This window comes from Adiantum capillus-veneris, chromosome 25 (genome assembly GCF_014529385.1).
Source record: "Adiantum capillus-veneris isolate H3 chromosome 25, ASM1452938v2, whole genome shotgun sequence".
In the NCBI taxonomy this organism is placed as follows: domain Eukaryota; kingdom Viridiplantae; phylum Streptophyta; class Polypodiopsida; order Polypodiales; family Pteridaceae; genus Adiantum; species Adiantum capillus-veneris.
Window position 1 is genome coordinate 102687678 of NC_140955.1, and position 20752 is coordinate 102708429.

A 20752-nucleotide genomic window follows, 5' to 3' on the forward strand; every position below is an offset into this window, starting at 1 on the left:
AAAATCAAGAAGACTATAACCAAGTCGAATACCTTTAGGAACATGAAGAAACTGGGCAAGGGACCAAAATCAAATTTCCTAAGATGGTGCATTTCATAAAAAGAGTCTATACATTAATACGGACCAATAGGTACTACTCTCTTGATGATTGGTCACAAAAGCCAGCTACCGCGGTTGGTGCCACAGGGACAAGCCAGTGAATTACATGTAAAAAAGATAGTTGAGCTGTAGCAAGTGGGTAGTCCACTGATCTAGAATGATGAGGGGATCCCACCTATGAGCTTGGAATCTCACAAGAAAGTATTCCAAGTGATAGATAACCGCACATAGACAAATACTTAAGAGCCAAGGTCCTTTTTTGCCTGAAAATAAGGTTATTGAGGTCCAAATTGGTCAAACAAATGATGGGGGCTTTTCACAAGCCAAGCTCCCATACCCCTCTTCTCTCGTCCCCACCCCATGAAAACCCCCTCTTAGGGAGGGAGTGATAAAAGGCATTGGAAAAAAGTAAGAAAAAAAATAAAGTATGATTATGTAAATATATAAGAAAGGTAAAATAGGCCATCTCATGCCTGCGGGGTAGCCCATCCCCACCTTGCCTCCTTTTTCTTCACTGTTGCCCTGCCGGGTGTCCCTTTTCCTCTCCTCCACTCAAAAGGTCAACCCCCTCTCTCTTCCCCTTGTCCTTTCTCCTTTCTCTCTCCCCTCAAGCTACCCCACCTCTCACCAATAATGCATTATAACTCACCAATAATGCACCCTAACTCACATGCACTTACCCTATCTTCCAAAATAGTATACCCCACCCCTCTTTCTCTCTCCTATCATATCCCATGACCCAAATACCCCCCTCTCTCTCTAAAGGGCGCCATGTCTCTTGTCTTGTAGCTAAATAACCTCCCCACACTCACACACACACTCAGTTTCACTGAAAAAGGTGCCACAGACCATCCCCACCCAGTGGTTACCTGATTTTTCTTGTGTTCACACACATCTGCACACAGATTCACCTCTGAACACACTCCCCCTCTCTCCCTCTTGTAATTACTTTATTCTCCATGTCACCTCTCACTTTTTTTCATCAACCCATCTCTCTCTCTTAGTCTCTCTCTCATGAGACTGCTGTTCTGGCATATACACACAGCCAGACAAGTGGGGCCCACAGTCACATGGCCTATGTAGATAATGATTTCTTCATTTCTAAATTCTAGAATTTCTCCCCCTCCTCCCCTATATAAAGAGGGGTCACCATCACACTAAACACACACAACATCACCAAAGAACACACTATGCACTGTGTGTGCCTAGTGCACACACACACACCCACACCATCACCATCACCGCAATCACCATGCTTGTCTTGAGCATGACTTCTACACCCTTGGCTATGGAAGATGAAGGGCAACTAAATGAAGGATGATGGCCATAATCCTCGTGCGAGTCTTCGCCATCAACTCCACCTATCCGCCATGTGCTCTACCACTCTCTCCCTTCTCATTCCCCTACCCTATGCTCCCCTTTCATCGCCTAATCTCTAAATAAAGCTTGAGGTTTTGTGAGTATGTTTTCTTGCAATGTTTTGCCATGTGAGGTGTGCGGAATCGCCACCTAGTCTTGTGTTTTGGAGTGAGCTTGTGTATATGTGAAGGGTGTGCGGATTCGCCATCCTTTTGTGATGCCTAAGTACTAAGCCGCTATACCCCCTCCCTCACTCTCTCTCTCTCTCTCACTTGATCTCATTCCCTTTCCTTTTCATCATTACTCCCAAGCATCCATCTCTCTTGGATGAAAACTTTGTTATGGTGGTGTGTTGTTTGCGTCCTAGCCGCTGAAGCTAGGTGGTGCCCCCTGTTTGCTTTACCATGACAGGCTCGAGGCGCGCCATTCGGTCCCCGGTGTTTTAGAGGCCGTTGGGGTTCGCTTTGCTCCCGTCACAAGGTATGATTGGAATGAAGAAGACAAATAGAACTAAAATGTACAAACTTCATCTTCATCTGACACAAAATCGAGGTATCGTGGTTATTCCACCTACTCACATTTGATAGAGGATGGTATTAGAGTGTATTTTTCATCAAGAGGATCCTAATGACACCTCTTATACCAAAATTGGACACCTTGAACTCAAGTTATTGACCAAACTAACAATGAGAGAACTAACAACACAAATGAATTTGATGACTATCCATTTAAGAATTGGATCTTTGTCATTTGTTTTCCACATGGTAAGAACCTCCAAAGAAGATAGTGATGACTCAATTGATAAGGGAGAAAAAAGAAAATGGATCATATGATGGCCCAAAGAATGCAAAATGTATAGACCTAGGAGAACCTGGAGAAGATGCAAGACCGGTCTACATAGCAATGGATTTGAGCACAAAAGAAGAGGAGCTACTCATCCAACTCCTCAAGGAGTATATAGATGTTTTTGCATGGTCATATAAAGACCTCAAGGGAGTGGATCCCTCAATATGTCATCACACGATTCCCTTGAAGCCTGATGCCAAACTCTGCAGACAATGTTCCTATACCTATAATGATACATTTGTCAAACGGATTAAACCGGAGATTGACAAGCTCAAGGAGGTGGAATTCATTTATGAGATTGAACACACTAATTAGGTGTTACCCATTGTAGTTGTGTCCAAGAAAAATGGAAAATTATGTGTATGTGTAAATCTAAAAAAGGTAAATGCTGCAATAATAAGAAATAATTATCCCTTACCAACTCACTCAATCACGGAACATGTGCTTGAGTGAGTAACTGGCAAACAAGGCTACTTCTTCCTAGACGTGTTTTCAAAGTACAACCAATTGGCTATTGTGGTAGAAGACCAATACAAAATGGCATTTGCCATAGAATGGGGAATATATGATCATAAGGTAATGCCTTTTGGCTTAACCAATGCACCTGCCACATTCCAAAGGCTAATGATGCATGCCTTCAAAGAATACTTGAAAATATTCTTAGAAATTTACATGGACGACCTTTGTATTCACTCTATCCTTAGGGCAGAACACATTGAGCATCTCACAAATTCATTCAAGAAGTGCAAGACTTATAGAATCTGCTAGAATCCTAAAAAATGTGTCTTCATTGTATGACAAGGCAGAATCTTGGGACATATCGTCTCTAAAAATGGTATATCTATGGATCTTGACAAGCCTTCAAGGTGATTGTGGAAATGCCAAGGCCAACTAATGCCAAGTAGGTAGGATTCTTCATGGGACACTAAGGATACTATTGACAGTTCATATACATGTATGCAATCATTGCACAACCCCTGTATAGATTGATAGTTGTATTTGATTAAATGAGAGAATGTGAAGACTCATTCAAGAAACTTAAGGATGCGCTTATATCAGCACCATTACTTAAAGCACCGGATTGGGATAAACTATTCCATGTTCACATGGATGCCTTAGCATTTGCAATAGGTTGTATCTTGGCTCAATCAAGAGAACATACAATGGATTTCCCAGGCTGCTATGCAAGTAAACAGATGCATAGTGTAGAGAAGAGCTACACAACCACAAAATGTGAGGGGTTAGGTATGATATATGCCATAAAGAAATCTAGGCATTACCTTTTGGCCAACAAATTTGTTTTCTTCACAGACCACCAAGCCCTCTTATATCTGGTAAACAAACCTTGAAATACAGGAAGAATCATTCATTGGTTCATCATATTGCTAGAGTTTGATTTTACGGTAGTAGTTAAGAAAGGCAAAACACACCTTAGAGCGGATCACCTCTCAAGGTTACCAAATGGAGAAGCACCCAAAGGGTAGATGATGACATACTGGATGCTTATCTATTCAACATCAAGCTGGTTCCTAAATGGTCTCAAGAAATAGTCACTCTTCTGACCTACATTGACGAGTATGATAAGACTGAACAAACCCATAAGCAACAAACAACTAGACAAGCGAAGACCTTTCAACTTATAGGAGGATGCCTGCACCGTCTCCAATGGAATACTGTGACTATGCATTAGTTTAGAAGAATATGAGTGCTATCTCATGGAAGCCCATGTAAATGACATAGCCTTCCATTGTTCCCAAAAGAAGACACACCAGCACCTAAAGCAACTTGGACTATACTGGCCTGATATGCATGCAGATGTACATAGATATGTTTTAAATTGTGCTACATGTAGGATTAATCCACCGATGGAATATGCCACACTGGATAACAGTTGCACCTCAATGGAATCAATATATGGTTGATTATCTAACAACAAGGACATTGCCTAAAAATGTACACAAGCCAAACAAAGAGCCAATGATAACCAACTTAGAATATGTGCAATAAAAAATAAATATCTGCCTATCTTAGAGAAAGCACACGAAGGAATTAGTGAGGGCCATTTTTCAGGAGATAAGACAACTAAGATTGTCTCAACTGTTGGAATATGGTGGCCAACATTGTACATGGATGCAAAAGAATATGTTAAACGGTGTGAAGATTGTTAGCGCACCAAAGCACCTATAAGACGGGATGAGATGCCATTACAATCAATGATGGAGAAAGAGCATTTTCTAAAATACAGATTAGATTTTGTTGGACCAATCTCACCACCTGCTTATAGATCTCATGCCCAATATATCGTTGTCGCCTCGGACTATCTCACAAAATGGGCTGAAGCAAAAGCCACACAAAAGGCAGATACCAGAACCATTGTACAAGTTCTTTATGAAAATGTCTTTGCAAGATATGGATTACCCATAGAAATTTTCAGTGATAGAGGCTTATATTTCATAAATGAAGTTACTAAAAATTTTCTTGAATAATTCATGATTATTCATAAGAAGTCTGCCCCATATCATCCACAAGCCAATGCTGAAGCCGAAGCTACTAATAAAACACTTTTGATAGTATTTGCAAAAATCGTGGATAAATTCACAAATGGGTTGGGACCAAAAGTTACATTCTGCTTTATGGGTGTATAGAAAGCCTATAAGACATCCATTAGAACAACACCGTGCAATATGGTGTTCAATCTTAATACCAATCTGCCTATCGAGTTCTTAATCTCAACCTTGCGAGTAGCTAAACAATTAGAGTGGACTAATCATGAGCTATCATCAAAATTAGATGATTTAGAAAGGCTAGATGAGCTATGTCTTCAAGCTATAGCATCTATCTATGCTCAAAAAAGATGCCAAAAAGAGTTCAACAACCAGCATGTGCGGTCAAAAGAATTAAAAACAGGGGACTACGTCTTGGTGTATACCATGAAACAACATGCTAAAAAACTCAAAAAGCAAGGGATGGGAGGCTTTGTGATAATTTTTTTTTCACCTAGTGGGGCCGTCAAGCTTGCGACACTAGAAGGAGAAGAAATGCTTAACTGGATTAGTGGATGTAGGCTCAAGAAGACTTTCCACTAACCTAGGAGATGCTACAACAAATTCATAGAGAAAAAAACCAAACAAAAGAAAAGCAATGGATTGCTAAAGAATCACAAGTAGAAGCTAAAGAACGAATGGCTAAAAGAAGGCTTCTACGACAACGACGACAGCATGGGAGACCATTGCAAATCAATGCTATTTCCATAAATGACTTCAAAGAAGATAGAGTGGATCTAGTGATCAAGGTCAAGATTGACAAAAACCAAGAAGAAACTACCGCTCTACTTGATACAGGAGCCCAATGAAATGCCATTTCCCTCAGCTTATATACATAGCTTAGTCAAAGAGCGAAGCTTCAAACGACACAACAAGAGATGCAAAGTTATATTGACCACCAAATCAAATCAATAGGGTTGGTAAGCCTATTTGTTCAAATTAATCAATATGTCTACCCACACAGATTTTATGTGGTAGAAGATCATCAAAACCAACACGAATTATTGCTAGGACAACCATGGCAAAGAAAGTACAGTGTTCAAATAGATTAGAAGTCTGATCTAGTATGAATTAAAACTGGAATAGATAGTCAAATGGTTCCATTAACTAAAGCAAGAGAAATAAGACCAGCAATGGAACAGACGACTGACAAGGGAAAACAACCCTTGCATAAAGGAATCATGCAGTGGATTCTCAAAGAGTCTCAACAAGAACAAACACTTCAAAAAAAAGGTGGCATCAACCTCACCCACATAAAAAATGAAAAACAAATCCAACGAGACAAACACAAAACAAAAGAAAAAGATGGCTACCCAAGGACCAGCTTTGAACAAAGCAGGTATGGATCAAGAAAGATGTAGCAGGTGCAAAAGAATCACTCCAAATCCATGAGCCGACACAAACTCAAGTATCGTCTCACACCATACGGACCACTCATGCATCCATCACAAATGTATGGGTACCAAAGAAGTTAGTTCAAGCTCACAAAACACAAAAGCTTATTTGGGTTCCTAAGAGCATTATGTTAAAACTCTCTAAACAACCAAACCAATAGACAAAGCAACCCTTATTGACTCAACAACCAACCAAGCCAAGAAAGCAAGCTTGGGAAGCCAAAGAGTTATGTCACGCACAAAGAAATTAACCTTGGATATGGATCCCAGTGGTATAACCACACAACAAACATCAAAACCATATGTTGAGTAAGGAAATGCAAAAACAACAAGTATGGCGACCAAAACATCCCAAACACGTTATCAACACAACAGCTCCTGCTGAATTTTTTCAAATGCCTATGAAAGCTCGTGTTGTATTATTCCAACAGAAGCTATATGGACCCAAAAATATTGTTGCACCCACCTTGTACCTATAATTTACCATATGTCTAGTAGTTCTTAGACACAGGAGGGGGAAGGCATACAAAACCATGGAAAAATAGATTTACAAATTTATACATATTAATGGGCACTGTCTTACAATGGTTTAAACCTTGTTGGGCTTTATTGTGATTTGATTTTTCAACAAATGATAAGTAATTCCCGTAAGTACATAAAGGGATATCAGGTCATATCAGGGCCAAAAGTAACCCCATACTCTTGTATATACTCCATACACGAAAGTTTTTCGGATTTTGTTTCTAATTACATTGTCAACTTTGATAAACAATCGAGAAAAGACACAAAAATAGACCAATATTGACCTAAATATTTTGTATATAGCAAGAAAAATTATTTTCTTAGTTGAAAATAATTTAACTAATTTTGGGTAATTTTTGGCTTTATTTTGCTAAATTTTGGAATTATCGCATTTTTGAAGTACCTATTTGGAATTTTCTTTGTAAAAATCTAATTAAAAAAATCCAAAGAAGCAATGGGAAATCTGAAGCCAAATGACAAAATACCATACCAGGAGAAACTCCCAAAAAAAGTTTGAAAAAAAATTTAAGATGTTTAATTTCGGCTTAAATATGAAGGTGGCCCGAAAGATAAACTTGTCGTATCTGGGCCATACAAAGTCCAAACGTAGAAATTGAAGATCCTTCAGAAATCTAAGGTATGTATAGGGAATGATGAGAGAAGAAAGAAAAAAAGGGCACTAGGCACCTAGACTAACTTAGGGGGATTTCCTAGTCATTTTCACATAGCAACCCTCCGGGAGAGAGGGAGCGCGTACGTGCAGTATTTGGAGAGTCCATATGCACACATCATGCATCCCCATGGAAAGTGGAGCTATAAATGAGTTCTATGTTACTTATAGAACATGTGCATGCACTACAAGAGGCTATTCATATTAGCGACGCTCACACAGCGACGCTCAAAATTTTTTTTTCCCGACGTCGCCATGAGCATCGCAAATTTACAAGTAAATTTGCGACGCTTATAGCGACACTCATAGCGACGCCGACTGGGTTAAAAAAAATAACAGAGGGTGCCCAAAAACTCATATCTCAGATCTGAGTTTTTCGGCGCCCTCAAGCAAGGAGCAGGTAACGCTCTCCCTCTCTCTCTCTCTCTCTCTCTCTCTCTCTCTTTCTTTTCCACACACACACACACACACACACACACACACACACACACACACACACACACACACACACGAGGAGAGGAAGGAGAGCCACGTATGCTCCTTCCCTCTCCTCACTCTCATGTTCCCTTCCCCTCTTTCTCTCTCCCTCTCTCTCTCACACACACACACATAGTGTTTTTGAGAGAGAGAGAGAGAGAGAGAGAGAGAGAGAGAGAGAGAGAGAGAGAGAAAGAGTACAAACATAAACAAAAACGCACACACACATACATAAACAAAGAATGCACACACATTGAGAGAGGAAAAGAGAGAGAGAGCATGCATAAACAAAAAACGCACACCTTGAGAGAGGAAAAGAGAGAGAGAACATGCATAAACAAAAAACGCACACATTGAGAGAGGAAAAGAGAGAGAAAACATGCATAAACAAAAAAACGCACACACATTGAGAGAGAAAGAGAGAGAAACTAATTTAATGTCGTAGGAAACTAATTAAAATTAAAAGACCTAAAGATCTAGCCGACGAGGAGTTGAACTCAAGACCTATTATTCAAGAGGGAAATGGCATAACCAATCTATCATACTTGGCATGGGTGATAGAAAGGTTATACCATTTATCTCTTTTTATTGGCACACACATCCATACACGCGCACACACACAAGAAGAAGAGAGTTATAACGTCGTAGAAAACTATCATAAAAGACATTAAAGATTAGGTTATATGTAGATTTACGTTAAATTGGATTTAGGTTTATTTAAGTTAAATTAGATTAGATTTATGTTTATTTTTAGTTAGATTTATGTTTATTTACGCTAGATTTAGATTTACGTTATATTAGATTAGATTTAGGTCTCCATAGACTGCGATGCCTGCATGAAGCGGGTGAAGAAAGCCCTCAATGGAATATAGGGTATTGCTGCCTTCACTCATGGTGGGCTCCGTCGATCCAAAAGTACTGGTGAAATGTCTTCAGAAGATAGGGAAGAAGGTGGATCTTCAGGGCGGCAAGAGTCACTACATCCCCGACAATGACCATCTAGACAACCTCTAGTCATTCAACAGCAACTTCAAAGTTAGTAACAAGAGCAAGAACGGTCCAAAGGGCCAATTGCTGTCGTCAGATGTGGATGGAGATGAGGCAGCGTCACCGCCGGAAGTTAACTCTCACATCTTTAGTGATGAGAATGCCAACTCTTGCCCAGTTATATGAAAAATTATGTGTTAAATTAGTTGTAAGGTTCTTATAATCCCTGCTAGTTTAGTTCTTTGTTTTTAATATAACATAATTTACGTTAGATTTAGATTTATGCTATATTAGATTAGACTTAGGTTTATTTAGGTTTACCCACACACACACACACACACACACACACACACACACACACACACACACACACACACACACACACACACACACACACACACACACAAGAAGAAGAGAGTTTTAACGTCGTAGGAAACTATCCCAAAAGACGTTAAAGATTATGTTAGATTTAGACTTACGTTAAATTAGATTTAGGTTTATTTTTAGTTAGATTTATGTTTATTTAGATTTACGTTAGATCGAGTCCACGCAAGAATTACTTACGGTTTAGGGTTTAGAGTTAGACGAACAGTGAAAAGATCTACTGTGAAAAGATGTTAAGATGCTGTGAAGTGCTACAGCTAGAGAAGAGGCAAAGGGGTTTTGTCCACTACATGCAGTATCATGTAGACGTGGGTCTGTAGATTTCTTGTACCCACAAATATAGGTATTGACCAATAAAGACGAGATTATAACCCAGTGGTTCTGATCTCCGTGCACCTCTAGACCGAGGTGTGTGGGGATTGGACATGACTAGAGAATGTGAGGTAGAGAGAGAGAGAGAGAGAGAGAGAGAGAGAGAGAGAGAGAGAGAGAGAGAGAGAGAGAGAGAGAGAGAGAGAGAGAGAGAGAGAGAGAGAGAGAGAGAGAGACAGAGAGAGAGAGAGAGATAAGACGAAGAATGCCAATAGAATATTAAATTTGTTGTCCAGGTTATAAGATTTTTATCCTCATTATGAGTAGTGACGAGGATGTGGGACCGTCCAACCGAAACACCTATCTCTCAACGAGGGTCTTATGTCCTTGTAATCAATGCAAGCATGCTGTGCCACAGACAAGACGTGTTTCTTTGCAGCACGTTCGCGAATTTGGCGAGTTCGATCCATCTATTATAGATCGAGTTGTTGCCAATTATAACTCGTCGGACTCTGACGCTGGCCAACAAGCAGCAATCTTGCAACCCAATAGACGTGTTCGCAGGCGCTTTGGTCAAGCAGCATATGTGAGGCCACAAGATGTAGCCTCTGACAGCTCTGGGGATGATCATGCAGAGCACATTCCCAACGAGGCAATGTTTGAGCCCGAGATTGATGAAATGATCGAGACGATCATGGATTCAGAAAGGCTTATCTATGATGATATGAAAAGTGAAGCCGATACGCCATTGTATAATGGAGCACGTATTTCTAGATTGAAAGCACTCCTGGTTCTTCTCAAAAAGCAGGCAAAGTTTGGATGGAGTGACACTAGCGTCACAGCGCTTTTCAGGTGATCTATTACAATTAGTTTACTTTAATAAAACTCTAAATGTATAATGATCTGATAGATTTTTACACGACTGTATCATATTTTTATGTTGTGTAGATTGCTTAAAGAGCACATACTACCAGCTGACAATGTGATGCCAGATTCCCGAGATGAAGCAAGAAAGATTTTGCGAAACTTGGGGATGGATTACAATTCTATCCACGCTTGTCCTAATGACTGCATTCTTTTTAGAGGGGAATACATAGACATGGAGAAGTGTCCAAAATGTGATTCCGAAAGATATCGAGTAGATCTCCACGGGACAAAAATTCCACAAAAGGTTTTGCGACATTTTCCTCTGCTTCCTCGCATCAAGCATTTCTTTGAATGTAAGTCCATGGCCGCCCTAGCATCATGGCATGCGGAGAATAAATCTTCGGATGGTGTGCTACGAATTCCTGCAGATTGTGCAGCCTGGAAACATATAGATGGAACATGGTCGGATTTTGCCAGGGAAGCTCAAAATTTGCGCTTAGGCCTGGCTATGGATGGCGTAAATCCATTTGGTCAAAGATCAACATCTTACAGTGTATGGCCTGTTGTCATCGTCAACTACCACATTCCCCCGTGGTTGACTACGAAGAAGGGGCACCTATGGCTAAGCTTGATTGTGCCAGGGCGATATAAAGTGAAGAATATGGATGTGTATCTTCGTCCACTATTGGAAGAGCTACAACAATTGTGGATTGGCATAGAGGTGGTGGATATGAGCCGACACAGAGGACGACGGAATGCTTTGATCAGAGGCATTCTAATGTGGACCATGCATGACTATCCCAGGCTAACAAAATGCTCAGGTGATCTATTGACACTCCTCACTCCTCACTCAGAACGCTTAAGGGATATGTGCGTCAAAAGGCACGTCCGGAGGGTAGCATGGCAGAAGGTTGGTTGGTATCAGAGTCCCTAGTGTACATTGTAGAGTGGCTAGACGGATGTGATAAAGCCCTGGACACGCTATGGCGAACCATAGATGATGAGCACATATCTGGGATTGTCATGTGTAATCTCGGTGTTGAGAAGAAGATGACGGAAGATCTAGAGGCTAAAATCAACCGATTTTGCATGCTTCACAATCCAGTGATGCAAAAGTGGATTTCACAATATGAGGATGCAAAGCAAGAGCGACAAAGGACACGAATCGAGTGGAGACGGGGAAGACGACCACCGATGCACTATCCGACGGGTCTGGAGAGCCTACCAACATTCATGAGCTTAAGATGGTTGCACAACCAAATGAAAAGCGCACAACAATGCGGCGACGAAGTGACTGAGGAAGAGTGGGAGTACTCTCGGGGTTGCGCGACCAAGGTAAGTTTGCAATGTACGACTAGCTAGTGACTTTATTTCTAAACGTTTGAATGGCCACTCATAATCTTTGTTCGTTGTAGTATAAGTCATACACAGCAGCATGGTGTAAAGGTCGACATTTTAGGGTGGAACGGATTGACAAAAAGCGTTTTACTCAAGATTGTGGAATCATGGCAAAATTTGAACAGTCTAGTCGACGACATTCCTCTGATGCAGATCCTGTGGTGGCGGAACTCACTTACTTCGGCACGCTACAAGAGATTTTGAGGATCGATTACAGAGGATTTTTTGTCGACTTGTTCGACGTGCAATGGTTCAAGATAATCATGGAGGGTCGCAACGCTACTGTGCGTAGAGGAGAGTCTGGTTTTCTTGAGGTGGATTCTACTAAGAAATGGACTGACCTAAGAGACACTTTCGTACTACCCGAGCATTGTGAACAAGTAAGTATGTAAATAGTTAACATCCTCCTTTTACAAGTTATGTGCTTGAAAGCTCTCATGTAAGTTATGTGGCTCTGGCAGGTAATACTTCATCCTACAAAGTCTACATCAAACTGGTGGTACGTCATAGAGGTAGCCCCTCGTAGTGCAAGGACTTATGAAGGCTACCATCTGCCAATCACAACGACATCAATGGAGGAGATCAGAGAAGATGCTCAATCAGAAGCCTCTGCGGTGGTGCCAGACGAGCATCAAGATGCTACTACTCTATATGGGGTGCATGCAGAGGATCTACAAAATGAAATAGAGGATATGTGTTTAAACGGAGAGCTCTATATAGATATAGGAAGTTATGCTGAGTTATGCGAGGATGAGAGAGAGATCTCTTAAAGCCACAAATATTGTATTTGAACAATTTTGCTCCGTGTTGTAAAAGCTCTGGCTCTCTAAGTACCTTCCATGGCGTATAACGCTCTTTTCTACTCGCGCTCACATCTTTTGATTGAAAATTCTGAGTTTTCGACTTGCCTCTTCTATCACTCAATTCATTGCGTCATTGTATTTATATGCGTCATTACGTCATTGTATTTAATGGTCTTTGCGTCATTGTCTACTCTATTCATTCAATATTAAGTTTAAATATTCGTGTGTTTAATGCAGGTATGGATGATGAGGAGTTTCTTTCTTCTTTGTCACCGCAGCAGAGACAGTGGTACGTGGAGCGTCATCGCTCTGGCGCATCATCGCGCGTTCCTATTCCATCCGCATCTCCCTCTCTTTCGGAGCATTCGGCGCGCTCCGAAGCTTCGGTGTCGACGAGACGATCTTCACACTCGTCTAGACACCGGCGCTCTAGTGGTGGTGGTGGCGGTTGTTGTGGGGATTCCGCCGCCGATGCCTCCACACCGCCTCGTGTTCGAAGAGGCTCTTTACCCTCCCCTTCTTTGCCCGCCCCCACACCAGCCACAGCATCGCCATCTACGCTAGGTTTTGCGCGGCTAACTGTTCCTAGCAGCTACACACCTCTACCTACTCCTCCAGGAGCCACCCCACTCGACACTCCTCGCTTCGGGGCCCAGACGTCGGTGGAGACACTTGACGTCCGTACCCCCATCGACACGCCGCTAGAGACCCCTGCCGGGACACCCAAGTTCACGCGTCACCGGCCAGAGGGCTTGCCTTACTCCATCGACTTCAGCGGCGGCATCATCATGGATGATGACGGCAAGAAGGTGATCTCGCGCATGCGTGGTCTTTGCTCTCAACTGTTTAGACACTACATACTAAACAAATGGAGTGAAGTACCAAGTGATTTAAAAGACAGAGTCATCAGCATACTTCATGATGAGTTTCCTGTTCCAACACGGGATCAGCGCTTCAATGAAGACCTGATGAAGATTCGAATGCGTGAATACTGCAAACACAAGCGTTCCGAAGTGCAAAAAGCAATCAAGCATGGGTGGAACAGGCCAGATTGGCTGGCCAAAGAAGATTGGAAGAATACGAAGAAAGCAGCGCGCGAGAATCCCGACAAGTGGAAGCAACAAAAGGATGTAGCCAGAGCGCGAGTAGAGGTAGGGAGCTCGCACCACTTGGGGAGGGCATCATTTGAGGCCGATTTTGTAAGTGTTTTCGCATTGCTCTTTATGTTCGATAGTTTAGGGTTTATGAGTTTTTTAATTCTAACATAATGAAATCTTTGTATGTTTTGACAGTGGTCAATGACAGGACGTGATCCCACACCGTACGAGCGCGAGTACGCAGGCAGGAAGGGCTTAAACGCCCTGATGGACATTCTCAGTTCTCGCGGCGGCATGGTTAGTATTAGGGTTTACTCTTTTCTATTTTTTGTATTGTTTTATAAATGTCGTTATATGTTTATACTTACTGAAAGCTGTCTTATTGTCTTTTTTGCAGAATCCGACAGATACGCAGCTTGGACGCGATGAGACGTCTGACTAGACGACGTCAGTTTAGCCGTAGCTAGATAGCATTAGTTTAGGGTTTCTTATAGCTTATGTATCATGAGACGGATTTTATACGTCTTTTTGAACCATGTATATTATTACATTTGTCACCGCAGTTCATTTTGCCAATCAATTCTTTATGCCTATGATGTTGTACAATTGTCATTATTACATTTGCCAATCAATTCATTTTGCCTATGATGTGTGCAATTGTCAATTTTACGCTTGTCAATTTTGCAAACAATGCGTCTTGTGGGTGACTATTTTGGGTCTATTATCTACCCTTGCACTTTTTTTAAAAAGTGAATCAAGTACAATATGGTTGATGGGTGGCAGGGCATTCAATGCCCTGTCACCAAAAAAAAAATCTCTCGGGCGTCGCTATAACCGTCGCTATTTATGGCTCTGGAGCGTCGCTATAAGCGTCGCTATAGACTTCTGTGTAAACGTCGCTATAACCATCGCTATGACCGTCGCTATAAGCGTCTCTATATAGCGACGCATATAGCGACTCTCTCGTAGCGACGCTATTAGCGACGCCGGGGATTATAAAAACCCAGTGTATTTCCGTCGCTAACAGCGTCACAAGAGCACACAACCTCTTGTAGTGATGCATGCCAAATACTAATCCACTCACCAAAAAACACAAATCAGGGTATAGGCACCAAAGTTAGGAACATGCACATTGGGGGTTGCACTGGTGACCAAAACTTGAATGGAAGGGATCAAAAGAACCACCAAGAGGTAGGGAAAGTAGATGCAGGGTCACATCAAGAAAAATCACCAAGTGGTAGCTACGGTGGTCGATGCCACCACTCTAGAAATTGCACCCAAGTGTCATAGCATCTTCCCAAGGACATGTAGACCATGTGCATGCCATGAAATCCCCATTTGAGCAGCTACTTGTCAGCAATGCAAGCAAAAAGTTTTCACAAGGCCAAATAGGCCATCCAAACCCAACCTTGGCTCCAAGTGGATCAAACAGAGCACCTACAGGTACACAAAAATGGCAGGAAGCTACCCATGAAATTTGGTCAAGAAATCACACCAGTGGCAGCTACTGTGGTTGGTGCCACCAGGGTCATTTGCACACGCAGGTGAGTTCCACATTTTCCCCAAGCTACGAACAAGTTGGCCATACTTAGAAATCACCAAATGAACCACCCAAAAGGAAAGATAGCATAAATCTTACAAATTCAAGAAGACAAAAAGCCAAAAAATGACAAAAAATAGTGCAAACCAAGGGGCATTTCTAGAACTTTGATGCCATAAGTTGAGAAGTACCCAAAGGATGTTAATACCATCAAAAGTTTAGCAAAATCTGTCATAAAATTCAAATAAGGGCAAAATATGCGTTTTTTGTGTGTTTTTCAACAAATACGTTGGAAAGGGGGAAACGAGAAAACCACCAGCACACAATATGAATGCCTCCCTAGAGCCCAGTGATTCCACAACACCCCTATCCCCTATTGAACACACACAGAGACCCAATTTGCCAAAAATTGTTGTACCAAGCTCGTTCCCAACCAACCTTAACTGCATACAATCATAGCACCAAGCACCTCACCCTCACCTAGATTCATGCTATTCAATATTGACTCACACACCATCACTTGCAACATCGTTGGAAGACACCAATATTTCCTTGAACTTTCAATGTCTACAATAGGCACTAGCTTTACAGCCAATTCGAATCTCTTTTGCATACACCACCCGCCCTTGCACAGATATACTTGGGCGAACAATTAATCATGAGAGTGAGAGAGGATATTGACACAATTTGGAGAGACATATTGGCAAATATCACTACAATAACTTCCAAATGGGGGTGTATATTAAAATGATGGGTTTCAAGAAAAAGTTGTCCTCGGCCTTTCCTTCATAATCACCATAGCCTTTGTGTCGACTTGCCCTCCATTCCATGCAGGTTGCGACTACCCTGTATTCCCTTGCTTGAACACCCAAACATTACCTAACGTACAACACCTTTCCTTTCTCTTGATCCTGATCGCGACCTCTACAACACGTTCCTTCCTTACTCTGAGCTCCTCTTACTGCATCTTCAAGGGCCACAAAGACTGCGGCGTTGACTCCCGATATGCAAGCCTGCTTACGAGCTTTTAACTATAGCGCTACCAAGGTAGGCCCACTCTCCTGCACTATGACTATATGGAAACCAGTAACTGTTGCTTTGGATACTGATGGCGGCTCTGCATTCCAACCTTCAACCCCCTTCAATGCTCAACTTTCCTTGGGTAAAAGAACCCCGTTTAGAGCGCTCCGATCGTCATGAGACTTGAGCTGCACTCACTTGCAATAGCTCTTAATGGAGATGTTGTAGCATACATATCTTGGCAAGTAGAGCGTCCCGCAGACACTTCGATCAAAATCCCATATCATAAACTCCATAGCACCTGCATACAGTATCCCTTGCCTCATTCCGAACCTTATGATATAAGCATTTTCTCTTGTCCCCTGTGATAGGAAGAAACAATTGCAGCTTCCACTAGCAAGTGTTCCATCTCGGTGTACCTTTCTCCTAGCTCCATCAAATACCTACCCAATGTCCCTATCACTTGCCTGTAAACTGCCATGTCTGGGCTTCTTGCACTTCCATAGATCGACACAGTTTGGCTATACCATCATTACCCACCCCCGTGTTGAGCATTCATGCTCAACCACAGTATTTTCAAATAAAATAAGTATGTATAGAGAGAATGATATAACATAGATATATAGACTGCATAAGAAAAATGATATAATGGATATATAGATAGGATAGAGATAGAGGGAAAGTTGTCTGCTCATCATCCGCCATGATCAAATGGAAAGCTCAAAGCTTCCCCAATCATAGTGTAGGTTCCACCTGGATTAAAAGGAAAACATTGGCCGTGGCCATCCACCTATAAAGCATGCACATTGAAGCCCCTCTTTAATGCACTTGTAGGCCAATAGACATGCCACCCTTCCAGCTCTTTATAGCATGGAGTTTTGTCACCCTGCATCCATAAAATTTCTTGCCAAACATAAGAATACTTTCGATCACTTGAAGCACCAGTACCATAAGCCACTATCATGTTATCTGCTACAGAACCCTCCATATCAATATCATCTTTATCACATGAGCATTGAAGCCTGCATAGTACACCCTGCAAAGCAACCTGGAACAACATAGCTATCAACAACACAACACATAGCTTCAATGCCTTGCCATTTGCTTCCACTTGCTGCATAACCAAGCAAACATGTTTGCCTTGCAAACGTGTATACAAATCTTCTAAAATTGGCACCAAAATCAACTCTTCAGACTTAAGAGCATGACCTGCTAGAGCTTCAACATGTTCTTCACATACCTCATGACCTGCAAGGTTGGCGGCACCTTCCTCTCTGCATGGAGCCTCTCTCTTATAGTCTGCACCTGTATCTGTTTCCATAGTGTCATCTGCCGGAGCTATCATCTGTCCACGGCTACATACAAACTTTGAAACTTCAAAGTACACCTCAATATGCCCACCAAGGCATGGTTGCCCCACCCCCTGCATAAACAAATCACTTCGGCATACCTTTGCTTCTGTTTCTTTCTCCTCCAAGTCATCCTCAAAAACCTACTCTTCAATTAGGTTTGATGCACAATCAAACCATATTTCTTTTGCTAGCAAGGTCTCACCACCACAAGACATTTGATAGGGTTGCTCGACTGGCAGATTCACACAAGGTGCAACACTATACTTCTCTTCGACCTTTAGCTGGCTGGCTGGCAACTCGTATACATCGTTCATCACTTCATCCACATGAAAAACATCATAAGTCTCATTCCTAGAAGACATGGACTCCATCTCCCACATGTTATCTGTGTCCAAAGCACTGTTGGAGCTTTGAGAGCTTTTGGACTCCTCTTCTGATCTTGCCAATTCTTGCACCTCTGCTACCTTCCTCGTTGTTGGTTCTGGAACCCACACATCCTCTTTAAGATCTTCTATAATTTTGTCCTCTTGAGGAAGCAAAATGGGTGGCACTTTGAATATTCCTCTCTGTATCTTTTGAGACTTGGTTGGCACTTGTTCTACCTCCTCTAGCCTGGCATCAGCTTCACGTGCTTTGACCAAATTCATATCAATAAAAGAGAGGGCTTTTACCTCTTGATGCTCATCAATCTGTTTGGGCCTAGGTCCAATGGCTGCCGTAATTGTAGACTGCAACAATCCTGTCTCCATCTTCTTCTTCATCTTTCGACTCTTTGCTCTGGCAACTTTAACAGCTTCATCAAAGGTCCTTGGATCTTAATAATCCACTCTCTCACGAACATAGGGATGCAAATAAGATAGAAACCCTGCCAGCTTAAAGTATCCCACATGGGTTGCTTGGGTAACAACCAAAAAATCCCCCCAATAAGCTTCAAATTTATCAACAAAAGCATCAAAATTCTCACTTATGTCCTACTACAGACCTTTGATCTTTGCATCTGCTTCCGAAGTCGACACCACCTTTCGATACCTTTGTAGAAAGTGCTCTCAAAATCCGATCCAGTTCTACTTGTGCACATCTTCTAAGCCATTGAACAAAGCTTTTGCTTTACCTCGCAGCACCAAAGGTAGAGTTTGGAGCTTTGCTTCATCACCTGGCATCCGCAATACTGTCAGCATAAATAGTTCAAAATCGGCAATCCAATCGTCTGCATCTTCATCTCCTTTGAACACCGGACCAAATTTGTGCTTCATCTTGACTCACAAACACTTTGTTAAGAAGCAATCAGTGGATCCTCAGTGGGGGCACCACAAGATGGAAAGGGGGAAACGAGAAAACCACCAGCACACAATATGAATGCCTCTCTATAGCCCAGTGATTCCACAACACCCCTATCCCCTATTGAACACACACACACACACACAGACCCACCAACAATTGTTGTCCAAGCTCATTCCCAACCAACCTTAACTGCATACAATCATAGCACCAAGCACCTCACCCTCACCTAGATTCATGCTATTCAATATTGACTCACACACCATCACTTGCAACATCTTTGGAAGACACCAATATTTCCTTGAACTTTCAAAGTCTACAATAGGCACTAGCTTTACAGCCAATTCCAATCTCTTTTGCATACACCACCCGCCCTTGCACATATATACTTAGGCAAACAATTAATCATGAGAGTGAGAGAGGATATTGACACAATTTGGAGAGACATATTGGCAAATATCACTATAATGATGGGTTTCACGAAAAATTTGTCCTCGGCCTTTGCTTCACAATCACCATAGCCTTCGGGTCGACCTGCCCTCCATTGCATGCAGGTTGCGACTACCTGTATTCCCTTGCTTGAACACCCAAACATTACCTACGTACAACACCTTTCCTTTCTCTTGATCCTAATAGCGACCTCTACAACACGTTCCTTCCTTTCATAATCCGAGCTCCTCTTACTGCATCTGCAAGGGCCACAAAGACTGCGGCATTGACTTCCGGTATGCAAGCTTGCTTACGAGCTTTTAACTATAGCGCTACCAAGGTAGGCCCACTCTCCTGCGCTATGACTGTATGGAGACCAGTAACTATTGCTTTGGATATTGATGGCGGCTTTGCATTCCAACCTTCAACCCCCTTCAATGCTCAACTTTCCACCCTGAAGCATCCACTGCTCACTGCGCTATTGAATGAAGCAACCTCCTGCTGGCCCTCTTGGCCCTACACACAACCAACGGACTTCAGCCTTCATGCAACCCATGGCCTGATCTCCTATAATCTGTAGCTGTCGACCTTCCTCGACTTCAGGCAGTCCTCAACCAGCTTGCCCTCATGATTTTCCACCTGCTCACCTCAAGGTGGACCTCCTGCAGCGCTCTTGACGGCCCTACAATACCGCCTTCCTCTCTCTCTCCTTCGCCACTAGCGATATCGCTAGTGGTCCCCTCTCCTGCAAACTAGCCGGGCCCTCATGCAACTGCAGCGCTGGCCGTATGGCGCCCTTTCCTCATGCAATTGATGGTTTTTCCTTGCCCATGAAGGTAACCCCTTGAGTCGACTTGCAGGAGCGCCGCCATAACGTTTTTTTTTTTTTTCTTTTGTATTCCTTAGCTTGGCATTGTTTCCCATGCATCGGATTGCCACCTTGAGCCATCTTTTTAAGGAAAATTAGCTTTACTCCACTTCATACCTTTAGCTGGCCGCCCCAAACTCCCACATTGACCCTTGATAATCTCTAGTCACATAGTCGGCTGCTTTGCACGTTTGGTTCCATGCACTTTAAAGTATGCTTCTCTGCAAGATCCATCGCCATTGGTCGGCCAATGAAAAGAATCCTGAGTATCGGTGGCTCTTGGGTAAAAGAACCCATTGAGAGCACTCCGACCGTCATGAGACTTGAGCTGCACTCACTTGCAATAGCTCTTAATGGACATGTTGTAGCATACATACCCTGGCAAGTAGAGTGTCCTGCAGACACTTTGATCAAAATCCCATATCATAAACTCCATAGCACCTGCATACAGTATCCCTTGCCTCGTTCCCAACCTTATGATATAAGCATTTGCTCCTGTCCCCTATG

The 20752-nt window shown here is 42.4% G+C and overlaps 1 pseudogene; it reads right to left on the reverse strand.

Moving 5' to 3' along the window:
* Positions 1-17108: 17108 nt before the first annotated feature.
* LOC147425403 (uncharacterized) lies at positions 17109-18431 on the reverse strand (annotated as a pseudogene).
* Between the last annotated feature and the right edge of the window lie 2321 nt (positions 18432-20752).